Source organism: Homarus americanus, unplaced genomic scaffold (genome assembly GCF_018991925.1).
Source record: "Homarus americanus isolate GMGI-L3 unplaced genomic scaffold, GMGI_Hamer_2.0 scaffold24523, whole genome shotgun sequence".
Taxonomy (NCBI): domain Eukaryota; kingdom Metazoa; phylum Arthropoda; class Malacostraca; order Decapoda; family Nephropidae; genus Homarus; species Homarus americanus.
In genome coordinates this window covers 3721097-3746403 of record NW_024744357.1, presented here as the reverse complement: position 1 = coordinate 3746403, position 25307 = coordinate 3721097, and the positions used below count along the sequence as shown (strand labels likewise).

Genomic DNA, 25307 nt, shown 5'->3' with positions numbered 1-25307 from the left:
ACACGCCTCCACGCCCTCACTCACTCACTCACCAGGAAGGGTCAGCACATGAAGAAGGCGACGGTAGGGGCTCTAGATCAGCAGCAGCCCGGCACTAGTGGCCACATAACACCACAACACTACAACGCGGCCGCTACTCTGCCCTCACCAAGACACTCTGCCACAGTCGAGCCAAAGGAGTTCACGGGCCCACTGCCAAGTCGCACAACCCACTCCCTCCCTCCTCCCTTGTGAGGTGCAGCGGAATTTTGGGTATTGAGAACCTGATTACCGCAAGACGACACATTATCCCTCATGACACTGAACATACACTTTAGGATACAGGTGTGACCTCAACACCTCCCCTCTCCCCTTGTAAGATAAGACTGCGACAAGGTATAGATTACACACCTGTGAGACACCTTCCTCCTTGAATACCCAGGTACGTAACAGTCCAACCTTGACCTAAAACCGTGTGGAAATCATGTCACACACACACACACACACACACACACACACACACACACACACCGACTATTAATACTCTCCCTCTGTTTGCAGGAGCTCTCATGGCACTTGTCGTGGGGCTGCGACACACTTCACGGTCGCTGACGTTCGTACATCTCTGCCACTGAAAATTTCCGCCTCCACCTGTACCTCATAGTGACGCACACAGGGGCGTCATAGGTTGTGTGACCATGTGTGTATTTAAGGATGAAGGGCGGAGGAGTAATTAGTATCCCTCTCTGAAGTGTGTGTGTGTGTGTGTGTGTGTGTGTGTGTGTGTGTGTGTGTGTGATTATATGGAACAAAGCTCTTAAAGGTCGTAATCTGTTGCTACCTTACTGAAGACACGTCCCTCTTACGACTACACGCTGGTATGTGTGTGTGTGTGTGTGTGTGTGTGTGTGTGGGGGGGTAGTGTAACAGTAACGCGTCATGACCACAGTAAAGGGATGTGTCACTGACCTCATAACACGGCAGTGATTCAGGTGACAGGTGAAGGGTCGTGTCGTGTGCCTTATCCTCCAAGAGTCAACATGAGGTATAAGGGTAATAATCCTCCTCCTCCTCGCATTTTTACCTCACCAACATCATATCTGGCATGACCACTCACTCACTATCACCGAGGTTAGGAGTACGAGGAGGAACAGGAGGAGGAAGATGACGAAGGAAAGGAGGAGTAGGAAGGGGAATAGGAAGATGAAGAGGAGGAAAAGGACTAAGAAGAAGAAGAAAAATAGGAGCAGGTGACAAGAGTGGTAATGCTTGATATTTACATAATCCATTTATTAATTTACAAACATTTATTTATACATGTAGTTAGAGGGAGATCTACTGGAGGACGACACACACACACACACACACACCGATACTAATACCCTCTCAACCCTTACTTCTTCCGACCCTGTCATCTCAACACACGGGTTACAGAAAGGGAGGGATGAGAGCCACTCCCTTCCTCCCTCACCCTCTACTCCCTCCCTCACCCTAGACACATCACACGTTGAACCAACATGTGTCAACAAGTTGTGGGGCCGTAAACGTTGATTTAATGTAAACAAACGAGGCTCGACACGTAAAACTCCCCCTTCTGGATGGTCGTAATATATGTTGGTGTAGGGGGGACCTCCTCCCCTTGGTGGCACGTCAAAAGGGGCCCCCTACTGTCCTCTCGGGCCCTATATTTAGAACCTCTTTGAACTGGGACCTATTTGGATTAGGTTAGGTTAGGTTAAGGTCTTTTAGGATTGGGGAGGACTTCATTTAACCTGACTTCCATACCTTAGCTGTTCGTTTCTCTGTTGCCATCACGTCTCTGGTTTGACCCCGTGTGTCAGGCCATCACGGGTGACCTCGACAGTTCACTCCCCTCTTCGTACAGGTGAAAGGTCATGACATACAGCTATGAACTCTACACTCAGGATGTAAGGGGGTGCTTAATAAACTAGCCCCCTCGTGGGCAATCTGTAATCTGTAATCTCAATTCTTTCTTCTTATTGGTTGATTGGTTGTCTATTATCTTAACCCTTTGAGTCATAAAGGGTTTAATCATCGTCGTCAAAGGGTTAAATCATTATCATCACCATCAAAGGGTTAAATCATAGTCCTTAATGGGTTAAATCATCGTCGTCAAAGAGTTAAATCGTCGTCGTCAAAGAGTTAAATCGTCGTCGTCAAAGAGTTAAATCATCGTCGTCAAAGAGTTAAATCATCGTCGTCAAAGAGTTAAATCATCGTCGTCAAAGAGTTAAATCATCGTCGTCAAAGAGTTAAATCATCGTCGTCAAAGAGTTAAATCATCGTCGTCAAAGAGTTAAATCGTCGTCGTCAAAGAGTTAAATCATCGTCGTCAAAGAGTTAAATCATCGTCGTCAAAGAGTTAAATCATCGTCGTCAAAGGGTTAAATCATCGTCGTCAAAGAGTTAAATCGTCGTCGTCAAAGGGTTAAATCATCGTCGTCAAAGAGTTAAATCATAGTCATCAAAGAGTTATATCATCGTCATCGCCATCAAATGGTTAAATCATCGTCAAAAGAGATTTAACACTTTGACGACGATGATTTAACCCTCCAGAACTCAAAGGGTTAAACTGTGTCGTCAGGTGTAATTTCACGTCTTTGGTTAATTTGCTGTGAAAGGTAAACCCAGATGTCATATAATTATGTGATCCATTAAGTAAATGTGTGTCGTTCTTTTTTTTCAATGTGGCAGCCACTTTTGTTCGCCATTTTTGTTGGTATATTTCTATGTGGTGGCCATTTTTGTTGGTATATTTCTATGTGGCGGCCATTTTTGTTGTCATATTTCTATGTGGCGGCCATTTTTGTTGGTATTTTTCGATGTGGCGGCCATTTTTGTTGGTATATTTCTATGTGGCGGCCATTTTTGTTGGTATATTTTTATGCGGCGGCCATTTTTGTTGGAATTTTTGTATTAGATGGCAATTTTTATTGATATTTTTCTATGTGGCGGCCATTTTTTTGTATAGTTTTCATCTGGTTGTGACGCCCTGGGGTTGCTGTGGGCGTTGTGCTATCTGTCGGACATTGGCAGCAACACTCACTCTTCCTCAAGGTACACTACACGACTAGGGAGAGACCGTCAGCCACGACTTTAATTGGTTGATTAGCTCGACATCATGTTTCTCAAGCCGGCCTCATTACCTTACAAAGTCTGCCCTCATCAAATTTGACTTAACCTAACCTGGTCTGACCTGATCAGACCTAACATAAACTAGTCTAACTAAACCTAACCTAAGCTTGACCTAGCTTACCCTAATCTAACCAAACAGAAGCTAACATAACTAAAAGCTTACTAAAATTAACTAAACCTAACCTAACCCCCCACACCCCCACCAAGTGTGAGCCATGTTGCGTCGTTACACACACACACACACACACACACTACTACTACTACTACTACTACTACTACTACTACTACTACTACTACTACTTTACTGTCAGTAAGAATCGAATATGACGATCATCCAGCTATGATACAATGATATGAGTTCTTAGGGATGTCACCTAGGTTGGTGAATTTTGAGATGACTAAAGAGACCTATACGGGATCCGCAGTGTCGTCCACATTCGTTGCAGATGTGGAGGGTTGCATCTAGTGAGGGAGGGGCGGTGGCAGCGTCTTTCCGACGTTGGCGCTTGTCTGCCTCGGTTTGCAGTCGGGCTAACTCGAAAGTATTGACACCTTCTCGTGTGGTGCTCCTCCAAGCATAACGATGTGGAGTAATCGACTCCCAGGTGAGGGGATCGATTTGGCACTTTTTCAGGTTTGTCTTAAAACTATTTTTATACCTTTTCAACTATTCTCCGGCGTTACGTTTACTATTCATTAGGTGACTGTAAAGTAGCTGCTTTGGCAGTCTACTGTCGTCCATGCGGGTAACATGGCCAGTCCAGCATAGCTGTTCATGGATAATGGTAGCCTCGATGCTCCTACAGTTGGTGTCAGCAAGAATACTGGCATTTGTTCTCTTGTCTTCCCAGCGAACTCGGAGGATGGAACCTTATACTACGTTGGTGAAATTTTTCAAATGCATTGAGGTGCTTCCTGTATGTGACCCATGTCTCACTGCCATATATCAGGGTGGGGAGGACCACTGCTCGATATACATGCAGCTTTGTAGATAATTTCAGCTCCCTACAACTGAAGACACGGTTTCGGAGTCCGCCAAAACCTTGAAATGCACATCTGATTTAGTGCTGAATCTCTTGATCGATGTCTGCGGTGGTGGATAGGTGGGAGCCAAGATACCGAAAGTGGGTAACATTAGAGAGGGTAGTACCGTTAAGCTGGATGGATGATGGAGGTGTGCCTGAACCAGGGGCAGGTTGAAAGAGAATCTGAGTCTTACGTACATTCACCTCAAGACCAAAGTGCGCATGCGCATCTGCATAGGTGTTTAGGATATCCTGTAGGGCGTGTTCAGTGTGAGCTGCAAGGGTGAGGTCGTCTGCATACTGAAGTTCAGAAATAGAAGCTGCCGATACCTTTGTTCCTGCCTGGAGTCGTCTTATGTTGAAAAGACCTCCCTTCACCCGGTACTCGATGTCCACCCCGCCGGCTAAATTGGCACTGGCACGAGTAAGGAAGCCATGGAAATGGAAAAGAGAGTTGGTTCGAGTACACACCTTTGTTTAACCCCCGTTTGGAGGGGAAAGAACTCAGACTGGGTGCCGTTGTGCAGGACACTGCCGTTCATGCCATCGTCGAGTTGTCTCACAATGGTGATGAATTTTGGAGGGCAGCCAAAACGGCTGAGGGTCCGTCAGAGGGCTTCCCTGTTGACCGAGTCGAAGGCCTTGGTTAGGTCGATGAAAGCCATGTACAGGTCACGATGCTGTTCTCTGCACTTTTCCTGTATCTGCCGGGCAGCAAAGATCATGTCAGTGGTGCCACGTGATGATTTAAAACCACATTGAGATACTGGGAGGAAGTTTTCCGCCTCAGGAAGGAGTCTGTTAAGGAGGACTTGGGCGATAATCTTGCCAGCTACGGAGAGCAGCGAGATCCCACGGTAGTTACCACAGTCTGACCGGTCTCCCTTGTTCTTATAAATATTGACAATGGAAGCGTCTTTAAGAGCTTGGGGGATTCCTGCTTTATACACCTCGGCTGGGAGTCCATCAGGCCCTGAGGCTTTGTTATTTTTCATCTGTTTGATGGCAGTAACTACCTCATCCAGGGATGGAAGATAGCTGAGGTGGGTCAGCTCTGGATGCTGAGGGACCTGCTGGGTAGTCAGGACATGCACATCGGTGTTTTGGTTGAGCACTGACTGGAAGTGCTCTTTCTAGCGCTGAAGGATGCCTTCATCGTCTTTAATTATGAAGTTACCGTCAGATGAGTGGAGGGGGCTGCGCCACGAGTGGTTTGCCCATAAAATGTTTTATTGGAATTGAAAAATTCGCGCATCTTGTACTGATCTGCATGGGTTTTTTTTATATTTCACATGCTTTATTTTTAAGCCACTCATTCTTTAGAATCGAAGTTCCCGCTGGGCTGCCGCTTTCTTCTCGCGGTACGTACCAGCTTTGGTCCGAGACTGAGGGTTGTTCTGCCAGTCAGTAAAAGCAGCACGTTTATCATCGATAAGTACTTTGATTGCCGGGTCATTTTCATCAAACCAGTCCTGGTGTATTCTTTTCATCTGGCCGAGGGTCTCGCTGCAGTTTTTTGTCATAACAGTGTTGAGAGTATCCCATTTGGCACTGGGATTCGCGTTGTTTGCTGTTGGGTTGTTTATAAGCCCATGTTCGTGCTTCTCTCTGAAGGCATGTGCTACCGCTGGATCCTCCAGACGCTTCGTGTTAAAACCTCTTCTGGAGGCTTGCTGCTTTCGCCGTTTTGGGGCGACGTGAAGTGAGACCTTGGCTCTGACAAGTCGATCATCAGTGTCACAGTGGTGTGAGCCGCGCATGGCACGGCTGATGAGGACGTCACACACACACACACACCACACATGTTCCCTCGCCCCTCTTCACCCCTCACTTCTGTAATCTCCTCTGCACCCCACTCCACCCCTCCACCCTCCTCACCACCCCACGCCGCCGCCCCTCTCATCCCCCCACTCTACCCCCTCCACACCTCTTTTTTTTACGATTTAAGTAAACACTTCTAGGAACTGACAACCGTTTGAGGTGTGTAAGATCCCCTAAGTCACACGATAGCGCTGCACCACACACATCTCAAAAGCCTATAGGATAACACTAGTGACAGCCTGGTCTATATATAGGGCGGTGTATAGGCGTATGGACTATATAACACACATATATAGGTAGTGTTTTTATAGGTATGGTATGGTAGGGTTTTGACGCGTAGAGAGCGGTGGTAGATTTTTTTATTTTTTTTTGCAGTGACCACGACGACCACTGATGTATATAGTATTTTGGAGAATATTTCTTCTATATCACTATTATAATGACCCTAACCTTACATTACCTTACCTTACCTTACCTTACCTTACCCTACCTTACCTTACCTTACCTTACCTTGCTCACCAGGTAGCGTTAGGGCGTGTAATCATCAGGTGAAATAAAGTCAGGTAAACAATAGTGAGGGAGTTACGTTCTTTGTGGTTTATAGGTGGGGGGTGAGGGAAGGGGTGATGAGAGGAGGGGTGAGGGGGTGATGAAGAAATGAGGAGAGGGTGATGAGGGAGAGATGGGGGAGTGTAGTTAAGGAAGAGGTTCATCCACCAACGACACATTATATAAATACAGAGACATACGACTCTTGACCCCCCCCCTCCCGAGTGATACCTCCAGTCTGGGTGCCAACACACACACACACACACACACACACACACACATTACTGTTTACCGTTTCCTAATCTTCAAATGTTACTTATACACATGTACAAATAATAATAATAATAATAATAATAATAATAATAATAATAATAATAATAATAATAATAATAATAATAATAATAATAATAATAATAATAATAATAATAATAATAATAATAGCCCTACGAGAGACGATCAGAGAAACTATGGCAGAACAAGATGCCACGTCTCAACACAGTCCACACCCCCATGAACTCTTTGTCGATAGAATTTATTTACATTAGACAGTTAAACTTACGACGCCTTGGTGAATACATAGAACAACACAGCTCTCTCTCTCTCTCTCTCTCCTGGGATATTTTTTTTATCAATTTAATAGACGAGTATACAAGGTTTATACAATATACATAGCAAATTATACATTATACAAAGCAAATATCTTCACCTATGCGTCAACCTCACTCTTACCCCTGCTTGCTTGCGCTGCCTCACGTTTTTATGGCCAAACAAATGAAGGAGGTCTGGCGCGTGTGTGTCAGTCAGTCCCGTGGTTGAGGGGGATGTGTTTGTGTGTTTGGTAGCTGTTATGGATGATTGGAGGTTCACACTAACTGGGGCAGTGTATCTATATAAGGGGGGGGGGTGCAATATACTGTACAGTCTGGGTTTTGAAAATGGTCAGTTAAGTGGGTTTTATTGTGGATTACGTGAAGATTAGACACCCCCTAGTTTGCTTAACCTGTAGATTAACCTAACCTAACCTAACCTAACCTAACCTAACCTAACCTAACCCAACCCAGCTTAGGTTAGGTTAGGTTACGCTATTAAGGATGCGTTTTTCACCACCAAATCACCAACAAGAATATACGACCTGGCGAACGACCTATGAGCCAGAACAGGAGGTAGGTGCGTAGGAGGGGAGTGGTGTTGGGGTGTGTTGGGTTGTGTGTTGGGAGGTGGTGGTGTTGGGGGGTGTGTTGGAGGTGAGTGGTGTTGGGGTGTGTTGGAGGAGGTGGTGATGGGGTGTGTTGGAGGAGTGGTGTTGGGGGTGTGTTGTAGGAGGAGTGGTGTTGGGGTGTGTTAGGGAAGTGGTGTTGGGGTGTGTTGGAGGAGGAGTGGTGTTGCGGTGTGTTGGGAGTGGTGTTGGGAGGGTGTGTTGGAGGAGGGGAGTGGTGTTGGGGGGGTGGTGTTGGGGGTGTGTTGGGGAGGGATGTGGTGTTGGGGAGGTGGTGGTGTTGAGGTGTGTGTTGGAGGAGTGGTGTTGGGGTGTGTTGGGGAGGAGTGGTGTTGGGGGTGTGTTGGAGGAGAGTGGTGTTGCGGTGTGTTGGGAGTGGTGTTGGGGTGTGTTGGAGGAGTGGTGTTGGGGAGTGGTGTTGGGGTGTGTTGGGGTGTGTTGGGGAGGAGTGGTGTTGGCAGGGGTGTGTGTGTTGGAGGAGGGGTGGGTGTTGGGGTGTGTTGTTGGAGGAGGTGGTGTTGGGGTGTGTTGGAGGGTGGTGTTGCGGTGTGTTGGGGGAGTGGTGTTGCGGTGTGTTGGGGAGTGGTGTTGGGTGTGTGTTGGAGGAGGTGGTGTTGCGGTGTGTTGGAGGAGTGGTGTTGGGTGTGGAGGAGAATTGGTGTTGCAGTGTGTTGGGGAGTGGAGTGTTGGGGTGTGTTGGAGGGTGGTGTTGCGGTGTGTTGGGGAGTGGTGTTGGGGTGTGTGTGTATGTGCATGTGTATTGTGTGTGTATGTGCATGTGTGTGTGTGTGTGTATGATGTTTGTATGTATGTATGTGCATGTATGTGTGTGTATGTGTGCGTGTGTATGTATGTGTGTATGTAATATGTATGTGTGTGTGTGTGTGTGTGTGTGTGTGTGTGTGTGTGTTTATCTCCATCTTAATCACTTATTACTAGACCATTATATTCTCACACATACATTATTAATCCCCCTATTTCTCCGGTTATATTTATACTAATGTTATTTTCTTTAATTACTTTTATTATTTTGTTTTTCATTGCCCTGTTGCTGTAAACATTCGGTCCAGCGTATCATACATTTGTATCTACGTATAAAAAACAAATTCATTCTTCCGTTTATTAGTCGTATTTATTGTTATGTTTAGGACACAAGGTAAACATTCTCACTGTTGTTTATTTTTGTTATCTATGGGTAAGTTGTGTTCAGTAAACATTGGTTCCTCTGGAGAAAACAAAAAGTCGTCACTGCAGCTGGTCGTCGCGTGCCGTCAAGGGGGGGGGCTGTCATCTTGGTGTGGTCGAACGAGTGATTAATGACTTCGCCTTTATCAGTTGTTGACGCCCAGATGGCCACGTGAGGGATACAGCTGTTCCTGCTCGTTACGTTTATTGGTTACGACTGTGGGGTAAAGTTATTATGCCTAACCCAAACTCGTCTTGCCCTGATCTAACCTACTATAAAGAAACTTAAACAAATCTAATGTAATCTGGGATGACTTAACCTAACCTATCCTTACCCCAATTTAACCCAACCTTCCATAACCTAACCCATCGTATCCTAACCTACCTTAACCTAAACTTTCAGGATATTTTCAGATTTATGGATTAGTGTGAAACAAAAAACGGATGCGCTGTTACCTCGGGGGAACTATTTTATTTTACTTTTGTATACCGACGGGATAAGAAAAGTAAATAAAAGAATAACAATGATAAGAAAAGGTAAATATAAAACATAAATTATTGTTACACTGAGGTAGAGTCTTTATCTAATACTGCCGCCATCTTGAAGTGTTTGATGACTCGTGTTGAATTGTTCCTGCCTGATGGAAAGTGGAGAACTGCTACAAGAGATAGAGTGAATTATCTCTCTCTCTCTCTCTCTCTCTCTCTCTCTCTCTCTCTCTCTTACTTCCCAATCATATTCTTCTTCCTTCCTCCATAATTTCATTCTTCCTCCTCTTCTTATTCTTCCTCTTCTTACTCTTCCTTCTCCATACTTCTCCTCCTCCTCTTCCTCCTCTCTTCCTCCCCTCATCGCTACTACGATTGAGAAAGACACGTGTTTGACGGCTTGTGGTGTCAGTGCCATGCTGTAGGTTTGGCACTCAAGGCAAAAATAGATCCGGGGGTGCCAGCCTTCCGTCACACGCAGTACAAGTGCCACTACCACACAAGGGGAGACTAAGGCTGGGGTGATGGGGAGAGGGACGAGTGGGGAGTGGTGACTGAGTTGGAGAGGGCAGGGACTGGGGGTGAGGGAGAGGGTTGGTGATGGAGAGGGAGATGAAAGAGGCGTCGTGATGGAGAGTTATGGTGATGAATGAAAAAGGTGGAGATGGGTGTGGTGGTGGAGTGGGAAAGGTGGAGATGGGTGTGGTGGTGGAGTGGGAAAGGTGGAGAGAGGTGTGGTGATGGAGTGGGTGAGAGGGAGAGAGTTAAAGTAATGAGTGCGAGAGGAAGAGTTGGCGTAGAGGAGGAGGAGTGAGGGGGCTGTTGACAGAGACCGTTGAGAGGGGAAAGGAGGAAAGAGAGAGAGGTAACGGAAGGGAGATAAGGAGCTACTAGGGATGAGTGGAAAAAGGAGTTATAGTAGTGTGATGGGGGAAGAAGGTGTATAAGTAGCAACAAGAGGAAGGTATTAGGTTGTGGTGGAAGGGGGTGGTGGAAAGAAGGAGGGTTGTGGTGGAGGAAGGGAGGTTGTGGAAGGAAGGAGGGGGGTTGTGGTGGAGAGAGAGTTGTGGTGGAGGGGGCTGTGGTGGAAGAGAGGAGGGTTGTAGTGGAAGAGGAGGGGGTTGTGGTGGAAGAGGAGGGGTTGTGGTGGAAGAGGAGGGGGGTTGTGGTGGGAGAGGGAGGAGGGGTTGTGGTGGAAGAGGAGGGGGTTGTGGTGGGAGAGGAGGAGGGTTGTGGTGGAAGGGGGGGTTGTGGTGGAAGAGGGGTTGTGGTGGAGAGGGGGGTTGTGGAAGAGGAGGGTTGGTGGAAGGGGGGTTGTGGTGGAAGAGGAGGGGTGTTGTGGAAAGAGGGGGTTGTGGTGGAGGGAGTTTGTGGTGGAAGAAGGGGGTTGATAAGTGGAGGAATAGGTTAGGAATGGAGGAGAAATTTGATAATGGATTGATAAGTAGATGAGATAAAGTAGGTTAGGGATACAAGCCAAACAGACAAAGAAATGTCAACTTTACAGGAAATTAATCAGTAAAACTTGAAATTTATTCACGTTGACCTTCGAGACGCGACTGGATCAAGATGTCGTATACTTCTGACTAATGAGCCGGGGACACATGTAAACACAGCCACTGCTCTTCAAGAACACCATAAATGCTTCGGATTCAGGTCTGTGAATCTCGGGGTTCGTGGTTCAAGAGGAGAGGCGAACAGACACGTACGTAAATAATTTAAAAATGCAGTATAAACACGTGAAATAAATCGTTAAATATACAATATATGACTTAAAATAATATAAAACTTTACTTTTTATTAACACAACCTTCAAACAGCTGATCCTCGCAACATAAACATGAATAAAAAATACTGTTAGAAGTAATCTGCTCTTGTTGCTAGCCCCGCGTCCTCTAAATCCGCGTTGCTGGGGAACTTGGGGAAGCGTCAAGTCAGTGTCACCTCCCACAATATACGACCATGTGTAGGGAAGGTTTTTGTCACGCGTCTGCTATATGTACGTCAACACAGGGCGCCTCGTTGTGTATCTCTGAAGGAGAGTAACTATGTGTTGTGTGTGTGTATACGGGATGGTTGGAAGCAGTAAAGCCTGTTAATATTCGTCCTTCAACTGGTGATATTGTGGATGTCTCTAGTTAAGGTAGGTTCATGGTGTATTTTTAATGTTTTGAATATTATTTTTGTGTTGTATTTAACGTTAGGCAGTCCAGAGCTTTTAAACATTTCCATTTACTTGGAAATTTCAATGTATGAACCCTTGAGAATTCGAGACTAAACGGCATCTTTCATATAGTGTATTACGTTAAATTTTGTGTTATTATGTTATTTATTTAATAGATTGTTGACTTTTATATCTGTAGCGTCCTTTACACCAACACACTTTCATTTGTTGACTATCATGCTCTCCATCTTGTGACTCTTCCGCCTAAACAACTCAACAGCCTTGAGGTAGTGCAAAATGAAGCCATGCGCATCATTCTAGGATGCCAAAAAATCTAGCAGAATTGTAAACATGAGGAAAGAGATCGGGCTGCCCTCCTATCTGAGAGGATAGCTCTACTTAATACCATGTTTTGTGTCAAAGTTTTGAAGAACAATGGTCCCCAAACTACAGCTCAAACTGAGTTGATGTTCAATCTAAGTAATCTCGACTATCTCGCTAACCTTCCACAAAAGACTCTTTGGGGGCGTGGCTTCATAAAAGTTTTGCAGATCTCTTGAAACTTAATGTCCCAATCACCCCAGACGAACCCAGTAATGCCCTTCCTCCTTGGTTGGATATATCAGTTCCAATTAATTACACTCCTGTTGGTAGTAAGCAAATGTTAAACACCGATGTGGTGAGATGTGTCACACTAGAACTATTAACAGACACATAGAGAGTTTTAAATCAAGTGAATGTTATGCTTTTACTGATGGTTCTGTGCAGACAAACACAGGTAGAACAGGCTGTGCAATTGTAATATATAAAGAAAAAGAGATGATAGTGTCAAACAAGCAAAGGCTGAACAACTGGGCAGCACAACACAAACTGAACTAACTGGAATCTAATTAGCTACAGACTACCTTAAAAAAAATGGAGGTGGGGTGATATTCTGTGACTCTCAAAGTGCTTTGAAATCAATGAACAGCCCGTCAGGCTCTATGTCTAAAGTTGTATGTGATATTAAAAGAAATGTGATAACTGCCAATGAGAACAACTCTCGTATCGAATTTGTGTGGATTCCGTCCCATGTTGGAATTAGGTATCATGACTGTGTATAGACTGGCCAATGAGGCATGTAAGAAAGAAAATGTTGACTGTGACCTTGGCCTATCCAATGCTGTACTTAAAAACAGCGAGACCTGGCAGTTGTAGCATTAGTAAATATGACAAATTTTGTGACAAGAGGTACCGGTATGGCCAACATACACTGTAAGGACAGAACTAAACAATGTGATATAGTTGTGGCCAGAATTAGGCTAGGATACAGACACATCTGGCAAGTTAGTAACGCTGTACCCATACCGGAACACTCAGCATGTAAACTTTGTGATAAACCTTTAAAGCATACACTTGAACACTATATTGTTGAATGTGACACTGTCAAAGACTTCAGGCCACCTGGCTTATTTTATCATGAACTTTGTAATTACTACATTGAATCAGGGGTGCTTGAGGATATTCTTGCTGTTTATCCAAAATTTGCTAGCCCACACTAATTAGTCTTCAACTAGAATATGACGTCCAATGTATATGAACCACTGTCCTGAATGGCAGTGAACAGTGACATCACCCACATGACTCTGACCTATATATGTATTTCTTTGTGTACGAACCTTTGTCCTGCATGGCAGTGAACAGCGACATCAAGCCACATGAATCTGACCTATATATACTGTTAGTGAATATGATGTATGTCTTTGTGTATGAACCTCTGTCCTGCGTGGCAGTGAGAAGTGATACCACCCTCAGTGTCAAGACCTGACTGAATTACTCGGAATAGGCAAACTGTATTCCAAGCTTTGTCAATAAATTGTAAACTAAACGAGGCTATCTGTGTACCTAACTCGTGTTGGTGAGAATAATACCAACCAAGATATAATTTGTTGACACTCCGAGAAATTAATTTCACCTATTAGACGAGAAATAATGTAGTCACCGTGCAACAATTCTCGCCTCTTTAGGCTCCTGTACGAGTGTCTTTCTCCAAACTATTCACCGAGGAGACGACCCCTTGCCAAAGACTGGAGATATTTCAAGCAAGATAATTTGAACTGACTTAAGGTTATATAACGCAGGAAAAACGCTCAGTGGCAGGAAGTTCCACACAGTCTGGAGTATTAATAAGTTTTGGTAGGCAGAAATTCTACGTAATGGATTTTCAACAGATGTCTTCATGGATCGACTGAGGGTGTGTAGTGGTGGTTAGTAATTAGTGTAACTCATAAGACAGACTGTGAAAACATGAAAAAAAATAATTCCAATAGTTCAAATACACCTTAACCTTTTTCGGTACGTCACTAGACTGCTTTTACTTCCTGAGCTTGAAAGTTAGGTACCCACTATTAGCTGGGTGATCCGGCGGCATGAACCAACCTAAAGACAGGAATTGAGCGCTGTAACCACGTGGCCACCTCTCTCCTCGAAGTATCTATAGAAGTGTGTAAAAAGTAGAGCTCGATATGAAAAACTTTACAAGGTGTGTGTGTGTGTGTGTGTGTGTGTGTGTGTGTTCCTACTTGTTTACTATTGTCACCTATGCTTACTTATCATCACTATCCTCTACCCTGTCCTCCTGTTCAGACACTGTTTCATCTTTCATCCCCAGACTAAACAAAGAGAGGAAAGGCAATTAATAAGAGACAGGTAGACAGAGCTGACTATCTAACAGGTAATAATACACTGAAAAAAAAACCTAATTCCTGAAGATGGACGTGAATAATAATAATAATAATATTAATAAAACATTGGATTTTGGGGTAAGATTAGTGAAATCAATGTACAGTTTGGTTAGGTTAGGTTAATTGAATGTTAGGTTAGTGAGTGAGGAAGGACAAGTGAGTGAGTGAGTGAGTGAAGGAAGAATTGAGAGGGAGTAAGTGAGAGTGAACGAGTGAGGTAGTGTGGCGTGAAAGCAGGTCTTCAGCGCCGTATCTAATATTATCTCAGAGGGAGGAATGATGAGGCTGCCTCGAGGAGTAACGTGCATCTCGTCACTGTTGTCGTTGTCATGTAGATACCTCCTCTGCCATTAGCGGCTCATAATTATATACGCTATATACATACAGTGCTGTCGAGGTGCTTAAGTTACCGTCACTGTTGTATTAAATAGGATTACATTATTTACACGGTTAGTTAGGAGTGTAAATGCTGTCACTACTATAATAATTTGGATTTGATTATTCATTGTATTGACAGAGATATTTGAACTGTAAATGACGTCTTTGGTATAATTATTGTATTGGCGTGTATACTGTACAGTTGTATGTGTACTGTCTTATGGCGTGTGGTGTAGTAATTGGACTTGGCTCAGAATGACTTAGTGGTTAATTAAGATAAGTGTTTTAATAATGTGAGGTGACTATTAATTTATATTGGCAAACAGACGACAGAATGATTTATTTACAGTATATAACTCAGCAGATAACGCAGAATAATTTGTATAGCTAAACAGATATGGATTCGTATCGCTATACACGACAAGTTATATAGCTAAAATATGACACAGAATAATTTATATAGACAAACAGATGACGTAAAATATACATATTATCATATTCCCAAGAAATCATTAAATTCCACACCTTCGAAATTGTTCAAATCAACCCCAATGGAAGCTACTGTACGCCTTTGAAAATGTTTGGGAACTGAGAACAATTTTGTATACAGGTATTTTTTTATGGTAATTAGGTCAATGCCTTTAATATTTGGAGATAATCTTTGGCATTTCATTAAGGATATACTCATGATATACCTTTATACTGTTCTTCCTGTAGAGATTGGAAAGACACACACACATACACACACTCGTAGACACTAATAAAACGAGCGGCGGAAACTTGATCGCGTCCACCACCCACACACATTCATCTGCTCTTCGTAATGGACGGCCGGTTGACCATTACATATTGATACCGTGTTTGTTTACTATCAGCCCTCAGATGGAAAAAAAAAAGAATATACAGGGTGGTGCAAAAGTAAAATTAACCGAGATAGAGATATCGAAAATAAATCTATCATCTTTAGTTCTTGATGACTAGTGTACTGTACTGTATGTGTTAAACTAATTACACTCTTAAAATCCTTACTGTAGTTGTTTTAAGGACAGTCATACATTATAGCATCGTATACAGTACTAGTATTTAATGTTTGTATTTACATGTAGATGATACTGACTAAAAATATATCCTTTTTCGTCAATTAAAATGGCTTTAATACTAATGCTAATGATAATAGCGTAATAATAACAACAATAACTAATAATAATAATAATAATAATAATAATAATAATAATAATAATAATAATAATAACCAACGGCCGAACATCACCTTCTGCCTTACACCACCACCACATATAGAAAGCTCAATATTTACTTACCATACAGCCATTTCCTTATACCTAGCGAGCACTAAACCCAACGTGACCTCACCAGTTTCCGTGTTATATTTAGTGATGTGTCAGAGTTATACCTCCACCTACTTCATGATCAGTGTTTTCCCCCCTCTCTCCTCACCTCACCCCCCGCCCTCCTCCCTCACATCCTTTGTTCTGAACTGGGGGTTGACTTTGGCTTCAGTTTATTGTATGGGGATCTTCCGTGTATACACAAGTCACTTCATAAGTTGCATTATTGATGTGGGGTGGGGCCACAGAGACTAGGATTTGTGAATGAAGTTAAAAGCGGTACAAAGTCAAAGACAATAATTGGTAGAGGCAAAATATTTTTAGAGTGGTCATTATATTTTTAACCTTGCTTCGTATTGGCTAGGCTACTGCTTCTGTAACCAATGTCTGGCCTTTCAGTTTTAACTGGATAATGTGTTCTGCGTCTCCAAAATCTGACAGACACTGAGATTTTTTGCGTTATACATTAATTTCATGATTGTTGCTGAAATATGTGTATAATTTTTACGTCAACTATGAGAGGTGTGGGGGAGAAATACTGGTAGCCAGAGTGTACTAGGCTATCTATTTACCATCACAATATTTTACCTTTTTCAACGATGTTATTTATTATAATTATCTTAGATGAATCTTTATAAATGATAATTAAAAAGTTCTTGTGTGTGTGTGTGTGTGTGTGTGGAGGACTTATATAACATTACATACATAAGAACATAAGAATGGAGGAAACTGCAGCGGGCCTATTGGCCCATACTGGGCAGTCCCGTTTACACCCAACCCCTATTGCTCATATAAGCATCCAACCTATGTTTGAAGCTATTCAGCGTATTCGAGTTAATGATGATATTTGGTAACTTGTTCCATTCGTCCACTACTCTGTTTCCAAACCAGTACCTATTTCCCTGCTAAATCTAAATTTGTCTAATTTAAAACCATTGTTACGAGTTCGCTCCTGGTTGGATAGTTTGAGTACCTTTGTAATGTCCCCTTTGTTTAGCCCTGCCTTCCACTTTACACCTCTATCAGGTCGCCCTCGCTCTACGTCTCTCGAGAGTGCAAATTAAGATGCTTTAACCTGTCTCTATACTCAAGGTTCCTAATGCCCGGATTAGTCTTGTCATTCTCCTCTCGAATCTTTCCAAGGATTCTATATCCATTCTGTAATACGGTGACCAGAACTGAACTGCTATAATCCTAGTTGTGGTCTCACAAGAGCAAGATACAGTTTTAGGATGACCTCGCTAGTCTTGTAACTAACACGCCTTTGTATGAACCTAATACTTTATTAGCCTTGTTACGAGAAATACACATTGTTTACTTGGCTTTAGGTTCCTACTTATCATTACTCCTAAATCTCTCTCACAGTCGGATTTCTCATGGCATCGTTGTTCATCTGGTATCTGGTTCCTGTTTACATCTCCTATACTGAGTACTTTACATTTGTCCACGTTGAATTTCATCTGCCATTTTTCAGACCATTCGAAAAATTTGTTTAGATCTTCCTGTAGTTTGCTGAGTCCTCGTCGGATTTAATAACACGTCCTATTTTAGTATCATCAGCAAATTTACTTATGTTGCTGTCTATGCCGATATCTATGTCGTTTATGTATATAATAAATAATAATGGTCCAAGTACTGAGCCTTGGGGAACTCCACTTGTGACGTTGCTCCAATGGGACTTAGTGCCGTTAATGCTCACTCTCTGTTTCCTGTCCTGTAACCACGCCCTAATCCATTTAAGGATGTTACCTTTGATGCCATGAACTTCTACCTTTCTAATTAGTCTTTCGTGGGGGACTCTGTCGAAGGCTTTGCTAAAGTCGAGATATACCACATCATAATTGTGCCCCTCGTCCACCGATTCGAAACTGATGAAAAGAATGTTAATAGATTAGTTAGACAAGAACGTCCGCTTGTGAAGCCATGCTGGGAATCATTGATCAATCTGTGCTTCTCCAGGTGATTTCGAATAGAGTTTGAAATGATTGCTTCCAGTAATTTGCCTACTATTGATGTTAGACTGATTGGCGGTAGTTAGAGTGATAGTGATCTATCCCCTTCTGAAAAATCGTGGAATTATCTGGGCTATCCTCCAGGATTCTGGCAATACACCTGTTTTTAAGGACATGTTAAACAACTTTGCTGGGCGTATACTAAGCCTTCTCCTTACACTCTTAATACTCTGGCAAATATCTCATCGGGACTAGGTGACTTATTAGGCTTTAGTTTGTCTATTTGCTTACTAACATCGTTACTAGTCACTACTATCTCGCTTAATTTGTTTTCTTCACTATCTCTGAATAGAGTCGGTGCCTCGGGTATCATGTTTAAATTTTCGGTAAAAACTGTTGAAAAATATTTATTCAAATTATTTCTCATTTCTCTGTCGTTATCAGTGAGCTCGCCGGTGTCTGACCGTATTGGTCCAATCTTTTCTCGTGTTTTAGTTTGATACACGATATTTGACCATTGGGTAATTTTACATGAGTTCTTGGTATTTTAAATAAACTTAGAAACACGAAAATAAATACAGTGACATTAATGGATAGCGATTTGATCAATAATGTGGATATGACCTTTTTCTGGTTTTTGTAAGTGACATTTTGAAGAGGAAATTGAAACCTAACCAACTTAACCTCTGAGGCATAACAAGAAATATAATTATTTAAGTAGATCATTTCTTTATATTTAGGAAATTTTTGGGTCAAATATGGCGTCTTCCTCATAGTTGACAAAAAAAATTCTGCCTCTTAATCATTTCTGTCTATCAAAGTCTACAACTATATTAATTTTGTTCTGTCACTTTTGGTGTATTATCACAGCATTATTTTCACCTTTAACCCAGTAACTATGGCATTTCTTAACGACATGCTAAGCAGTTGAAGTTTTGCTCACCAACACTGTTTATGAGACCCCACTTCTCGCCCCTCCCTCCCCGGCGGTATATGACGCCATCACGGAAAGCCCCCGGCCACAACGGTCTTAAAAAGTTTACCATTTTATTTGTTTTCTAACACAATACACGGCTATCGAGTATTTATATCGCCAGGTGTGAATGATGTATGATCAAGAGTCGTTAACACACTGCTGTAGTCTCTCTCACTGTCTGGTAAACATAATATTACCAAATATTTACCGATTATTCTGATGCTCTTTGTTAGGACGCACTGACGTTTAAATGACAGATCATCTTTTATGTGAGGCGCTAATGAAATTAATTAAGAAACGAGAAAAATGTACTGGAAATTAAGAACTTTCAAATTAAAGTTAGATTTTTAGTAAGTTCTTCTGAATCAAAAGAAAAATCAATATGTAATAAACAGTAGGAAAAAAATGCGGCATCAAGACCTACGCCAACTAGCCCGAAGTAAATTGTTTTTGTCACTCGGGGCTACGATTTAATGTTCTAACTTTCAAGAGACATCTAGCCTTGTGAGGTTTGTCAATTAAGTAACTGCAGGGCATTATTTAGCAGTCTGACCCCGATGTACCGTACAGTAAGTAAGATGACGTCACGGTGAGCAGAGGCAGGTGCGTGGGCCAGTGAACTCCACCCAGTAGTTACAGAACCGCTACTGAGGACCTGCACTTCCCCGCGCCTGCCCCTAAGGTGACCAACTAACACGGGAGGGCAATAGTGGACCCCTCCCCAGCCTCACCGGGCCCTATCCCAATCTAATTTTACTTATCATTAGGATTGAGGTCCAGTCATATTGAGACAATCCTCATGAGCTTCAGTCCTAATGGGTCTCGGATCTAATGAGTCCCATTTCTAATGAATCCCAGTCCTGAGTGTTTGGGTTCGATTAGGGTGTGTGTTAGGACAAGGACCCATTTCACCTGCAGAGCACCGTGTTCTATATACCGGTTACATTGATAACAAGAGGCCTGTAATCTCCCTTAAATCGTCTCTTTGCCCACATAATACCTTAGAGACAGAATGAACACTTGGCAGACCGAGAGATCATGTACGGGAAAAGAATTCAGAGTTGGTGTTGTAAAGCCACTCGCCCGCATAGCCTTCGCCTTAACCCGAGCAGAGCGTTCGTCCAACGCGTAGGTAAACAACAACATCGTAACCTCCCACACAACGCTCAAGCACTGCACAACACACAACTCTAGCAACAGTTGTATAATCGCCTCTAGGTAGGAGTTAAGTGACCCAGCCAGTTGTAAATATTTACTGGACTTGTGTGGTAGACAGTGAATATGTGTTTACGTGATTCTATACAAGGTCAGCACTGTAGGGAAGGCGTTGAATCCCAGGTATTTGCTCTGTTTGAGGTTACGCACGACGTTGTTACCAGGTGTTAAGCTGATCCGCTAATGAAAACATTGGAGGCCTTTTCAATGGTGTGTGTGTGTGCGCGCGCTCTCCATAGCTCTACTGTACTGTACATCCTGCGTCATATAAGCTCTATCAGTTTAAACCATTCTTCTTCACTCATCTTCGGTCTTTGGCAGTGGCTCGCCACCTTTCCCTGCTTTTTTATGATATTGCTATTAGAGAAGAGTATTTGTTTACATACACAACTGGTAGATAAACAAAATTGTAGTTTTCGTAGTTTTTTATTGTTTTTGTAGACTCACAACCTAATGAGTTAAAAAATAAATACTTAAGAGCAGACCTTTACCAGAAACAAATACCAACACAACACAACTCAGGTAAATTTGAGTTATACTGTAAAATGACCACTTAATAAGAGCTTACAGTAAAGGAGAAGGTTTGCATCAGATCTGAGTTTAGACATAACATCAAACCAGAGTTTATGCTGTGAGCCATTGTTATGAGACCTCAGTAGTCAGTGGAGAGGATAGGAGAGGAGTGTGCTTCAAGTGACCGAGTCGTAACGTTAAGTAATGTGTGAGTGGTGTGGGGACTGCTGGTGTCGGATTTCTAAAATTATAGTCATGATGAATGGGCGTTCACAAACTTTTTCGGGGGGGGGGGGCTGTGCCGCTTGTGTCTGTATATCATGTTTTGTGTGTTTAATGGTCTTTCTCTCTTTCCCACACGCGACAATTATGAAATCAAGTCAATAAGGAAAATTTCGCCATTTACGCTACCGGACAGCGGCCCTATACAGTGTCGTCAACCTCCACCAGTGACACATTTGTTTAAAGGTCCTGCCGCCGCCGCCACCGCTCGTCTCGTCTGGTCTGCCTTGATCGCTAAGTGAGGTGACATCATTAAGTGGCAGGCCGGATTGAGATAACTTGTATCGTTTGTTTAAGATTGAGTTCACCAGCAGTGTCGTGGTTCGATTTCTAAGACGATTATTAACATTTACGGACATACAACCTGGAGATTTAACTTCATTATGAAAGTACAATAATTTTTTTTTAATTTGACTGTTTTTTTGTCGACATTCCTTTCAATCGAGTGTCTTTATATTACCAATTATGATAATGTAAGTTACGGCTTATATATCAGTGTGGACATCAACCAGTCATAATTACATCTTTCAGTTGAAACTAGACCAAGGTTAGGTAGGTTGGTTCTTAATGTTAGTAGTAGCAGAGGAGGAATGCACCAAACACACACCGCTTAACTAACTAGACTGCGGTGGTGGTATGAGTAGGTGGGAGGGGGGGAGGGGAGGCTACACTTACACTCTTTGTTTATTTTTGCTGTGTATGTTGTGAGGAATAGTTACTTCATTAATTTAGTTCGACTTGAGTTTTTTTTTTTATATAATTTTATTGGGCTCGGATGACTTGGATAGGCGGAGTAGTTTATTAACCCCTTCTGTGTGCGGGGGTTCCTCTGTGCTGAATAAAATGGTGAATTGAGGTGAGGATGATATTCAGGCAGCGTCACACACACACACACACATACACACACACACACACACACACACTGTCCTTGTACACACAACCTTCGTACTTACATGTATTGCTATCATGAACGCTGTTTCTTCTTTTCTCAACCTAACCTACTGTACACCTAATATTTGAGCACTATTATAATGTAATTCTAATGTCACCTGATACAGCCTACTGGTAAAAAATAGTTAGTTGTAATCTATAAGTGGTAATATGCAACTTAATCGAGGCTCTTTTTACGTCAGTTCAGGTGTAAACAAACATTGATACATGTTTGTGTATGTGTGTGTGTGTACAGGTTCTACAGCCTCACAGCATTACATTCATACGTGCTGTTATTTTACTTACATATTTATATTACTGGTGTAGAGGAAAGGCTTTGTGTTCAGTTCATCTGGTTCTCTGACGTTTATGGTACAGAGTGTTATTACTGTGGCGCGTTGGTGGCGTTACGACATATAAACATTGCAACATTATTTCCAGAGGTAGACTAATTATGTGTGTATACGTTAAGTGTTGATAGAAAACACAGTGGTTAATGATGAAGTGAATGGAAGTAACGAGGCTACAGTAGTGGTGCGCTGTGTACCTTGGGCAGGGGTGTGATGCTATGTGCTATAATACCCATTGATAACGTGTTTCCTGGATATGTGGGGTAGTGTAGGAGGGTAGGTGCCTGAGAGTGGCTAGCCAGGGACGTGGTGCTCCAGAAGGAGGTGAGAGCTAGCAGGGGCGTACCTGGTAGTGAGGGCGTGGGGGCGTGGTGTGGGCGGGGAGGCGATGGACGAGCCGCGCACTGCTGCCTCCACTGTTGACGGTGACTAGCCCGGCACTGAGCTACCCTGGCATCGTGCCATGACTGTCTATACCCTCCCTCCCTCCCTGCCCCTCCCTCCCTCCTAGTTTTACTCCCTCCATCCCTTCCTGCCCCTGCTCATCCTTCCTCCCATATACTTCACCTTTCCCCCACCCTTATTCACCCTGACTCCTTCCTTTTTACCTTCCCTCCCTTCCTCCTCTACCCTGCCATCCTTCCCTCCCTTTCTTCCTCCCTTCTCTCTACCCTTCCCTCCTAGTCTACAATACTTCCCCCTTCCGACACTCCTGATTTATATTTACATCTAAATTATGAATCAAACCAGGAAGACCTAACCTAACCTAACCTAACCTAACCTAACGTAACTACAACACTCAATACATGACAACAATGGGGGTCTCTCGAACCATCATCCTCTACACGACCAACCTAGTTCGCCGACTTCCTGATTCTTGTAAGGACGTCGATGTTGTTTAGTAGGCTGAGGTACAGGTTGGCCTTATGACAGGAGGATGTGGGGCGGGGAGGGTGGCTAAGATACCCAGAGACAGACATAAACAAAGACATAGACAGACAGACAAATAGACACCGTAAGATAAACAGACAGACATACTATTAGAGACAGATTGACAGATAGCAGACAAAGATGGAAAGACATGTAAGCAGACAGAAAGATATACAGACACTGACAAACGGAAGTAGAGAGAGAGAGAGAGAGAGGGGGGGGGGTGTTCCTGTGGTCTCTATCAGAACCATACACTAAATAGCGTAAAATAGCCGCCTATTTATACATTGGTCGATACGTCACCCAACATCATAGAACAGATAAGTGTGGACGTTTGTGCCACAAGACGTTTGGGTCACGGACGTTTGGTTATGGACGTTTGGGTCTCGGACGTTTGGTTTAAGACAGGGTGGTTAGGACCTAACTTAACCTAACCGTGGCACACACGTCCGCTGACCGTCCTCTCCTCCCTGCACGCACACACACTGATAACTATAATATACGAAGATACAATGTCGTGAATGACACGTGTGTCTATTACACAGTGTCTGCCCTCTAACTTACGTCAAATTATATTATATAATGACTCACATTGTAAAGACAATTAATTCCTTCATGAAACACTCAAGATTAAATGTGGAACATTTATTCTTGAAATTTTATGAGAGAATTTCGTGGCAGCCCTGGTTGTAGCTGTGTTGCCAAATCATTGATATAATTTCTTCATTATTTAAGCAAATATACGAATATTTTGAAACTTGTCATGATTTTAATAACGATGAATAGCTTATTATTATAGAAATGCTGCTTTTGGATTGTTTAATATTTTTCCTAACAGTGAGACAGCCGAAAATAAATCCATCAATCACAATCTCCATTACATACAGCCTTACTTCCTTCAGGTATTGCCAGGTAAAATTGCGAGCACGAGACCCAGGGTGGGGTCGGTGCAGCTTTGGCTGACTCTACGTCCATATTAGACTCCAGACGCCTTCAGATACTTCAGGTCCCCGAGTATGAACTTGCAAAACGATGATCTGGTTTTACCCAGCGTCCGCACACAGCCAATTCAAGGGGTGATGACCCCACGCCAGGTCACGCCCCGCCTACCTGAAGCAGGGAGTAGGGGCCTGTACGATTAGAAATTAATCGGCATTACTCTCGTACACCACGAAATGTGCCCCCAGCTCCCCAACTGACGCGCCAAAATTTATCTTATTCACCAAGATTGACGGTCTGTACCAGTTACTAGAATTGCAAGTGACTACTTTACCGGGAATTCCCGGCTGGACAGACTGGAGGCTAGGTAGCCAGTGTGTTAAGTTGGGTTGGAAAAGTCATGTATCCTCATATATGTGATTTATTAGGTACAGTAGTAGGCAGCTATCAGCCAGGAAGGTACTACCGCCTGGGAAGATATTGGAAGCATAATGTGTTGTCTTGTGGTAGACCCTGCTGCTGTATGGCATCACAAAAATTTTAGCCAAAGGGCGGGGGTGAAGGGGCAAAAACAAAAATGAGGGAACCAGTACGTTGAGAGGAAGGGAGGGGGGAGATAATTGAGGGTGACAGACTGGCATGCACACAACTAGGGAGCTGACCATCCACCCTCCTGTCTGAGTCACTTCTTGCTCGATGTTTAATAGTAATGATCTTGGTCATGTCTTATAGTCATCTTTTATTTAGTGGCAGAGATTTTTCTGAAACACAACTGAGTGTTTTGTTTAGTTGTTGCTGCACCATTATACACAGGTGCTCCTTGTATTGTATCAGGTCTGAGGGGTGTCTGTCTGCTGTGCCCGTGAGAACGAAGCTAGCTCATCCATTAGAGGTTAATATGATGCTTGTGTTCTGCTCTGTTCTTGACTCCCACACTGCCTTCCACCGACTGAGTTGCTGGGGAAGAAGAACGTGAGGCAACAGAACTGCTCCTTATGGAAGCTTATGGTAGTACACAGCCATTTGGAAATTAAATTACCTATTTAATGAGTATATCAGGATGAGTTTGATGTGCTGTATACTGACTTTCACACTGATTATGAAACTATTAAAGTGAGCAAGATGATCAACAAACAGCCTTTGGGAACACCGCGTGAGTTACCTGTAGCTGTGTGGTGTTCCTCCAAGC

The 25307-nt window shown here is 43.1% G+C and overlaps 1 protein-coding gene across 10 annotated transcripts in view; it reads right to left on the bottom strand.

Annotated features, from left to right (window-relative positions):
* LOC121877868 (CBP80/20-dependent translation initiation factor-like) overlaps positions 1-22686 on the bottom strand; it is a 130257-nt gene extending 107571 nt beyond the window's left edge. For 6 of the 10 annotated variants that reach the window (XM_042383787.1, XM_042383789.1, XM_042383784.1 and 3 more), the window contains exon 1: positions 33-169. The gene's annotated coding sequence lies outside the window, so the exon portion shown is untranslated. Of the gene's footprint in view, positions 1-32; positions 172-22595 lie in introns of those variants that run through there. The other 4 variants (XM_042383778.1, XM_042383781.1, XM_042383780.1 and 1 more) reach the window with 3 other exon arrangements.
* Between the last annotated feature and the right edge of the window lie 2621 nt (positions 22687-25307).